The 1,387-nt window shown below is 46.6% G+C and overlaps 1 pseudogene; it reads right to left on the bottom strand.

The window, feature by feature from the left end:
• Positions 1 to 58: 58 nt before the first annotated feature.
• LOC103797102 overlaps positions 59 to 1,387 on the bottom strand; it is a 6,503-nt pseudogene continuing 5,174 nt past the window's right edge.

The raw sequence follows: 1,387 nt of genomic DNA, 5'->3' as shown, positions 1-1,387 counted from the left end.
TGCCATCCAGGTCTCACTCCATACCTGCCCTGTTCCTGCTGCTTTTCCATGTGCTTACATCATCCACTTGCTGCTCCAGCTTGATCTTGGCCTTGGTCAGAGTATTGACTTTGTCCTCCTCTGCCTGCAGGTCATCCAGGGTCTGCTGATGGGACTCCTGGAGGGATTTCTTCTCTTTTGTCAGTTTCACAATTGTCTCATCCAGAGCTGCCATCTCCTCAGTGAGGTTTTTCACCTTTGAGAAGAAAGGAGCAAGTGCAGATAAAAAGTGGCGCTTAAAACTTCATAATAAATCCAGTTTACTCCAAAGCACAAGTGACATCTTCTGCCTCATACCTTGTTTTCGGTGGCATGTTTTTCCTTCTCAACCTTGGCCAGTGTTAGCTCAAGGTCATCAATATCTTTCTTCAGCTCTGAACATTCATCCTCCAGTTTCCTCTTCTTGGCTGTCAGCTCAGCATTGATTTCCTCCTCATCCTCAGCCCCCTCCTTAATTTTGGCTTCCAGCTGGATTTTGGTTTTGATGAGCTGGTCACACCTTTCCTCAGCATCAGCCAATGCATCAGCTTCCTAGTAGAGAAACATCGTTTTGTTTGCTAACCTCAAGTATCTGCAAAACCTGAATTCAGCTGATCTCCAGTGATTGGAGCTGGACCTTATATTCTGAGCTTGCATGGAGAAACAGACCTATGGGCATACATACTCTAAAAGTCATTCTCGAGCTAGAACCTCATAGCACTGGCATGGAGTAATCAGAACTTTGCCTTTAGTAATTGGTATTACAAGATTCTCTAAGACCATTTATTGTGCAGTGTGAAAGTTATGTACTGTGAGAGAACCTGGAAGAAATATAATTATAATGCTCACCGACTGCACTTGGAGCTCTCCAGGAAGGCCCTCTATTCCATCCAGTGGAACATCCGGGCCTTCAACGCTGTCAAGAACTGGTCATGGATGAAGCTGTTCTTCAAGATCAAACTCTTCCTTCATGTTGGCCATCTCCTTCTCAGACTCTGCACTCTTCAGCAAGGGCTTGATCTTGAAGAACAGCTTCATCCATGGCCAGTGCTTGACGTTCATGAATGCACGAACGTTGTACTGGATGCAGAAGATGGACTCTCTGGAGCACAAATGAGATGTACAATGAATATTCTCAGTCTGACAAGTCTCAACACTTTCCCCCAAACACAGTGACTCTCACTGAAGATGAGCAATGTGTACCTCCTCTCCACCATTCTCTTGTACTCGACTCTCATCAGGTAACCCCTGCATACGGCCTGAGTGCGGGTGATGAGCTGTGCCAGCTTCTCATCCCTCATCTCCTCCAGCAGCCCCAGCAGCCCAGCTTTGAAGAACACCTGGAGAGAGGGAATGCTGCAGCACATCC

Source organism: Acanthisitta chloris, unplaced genomic scaffold (genome assembly GCF_000695815.1).
Source record: "Acanthisitta chloris isolate BGI_N310 unplaced genomic scaffold, ASM69581v1 scaffold34880, whole genome shotgun sequence".
In the NCBI taxonomy this organism is placed as follows: domain Eukaryota; kingdom Metazoa; phylum Chordata; class Aves; order Passeriformes; family Acanthisittidae; genus Acanthisitta; species Acanthisitta chloris.
Note: the sequence above shows the minus strand (reverse complement) of the source record. Positions and strands in the feature narration are given on the sequence as shown.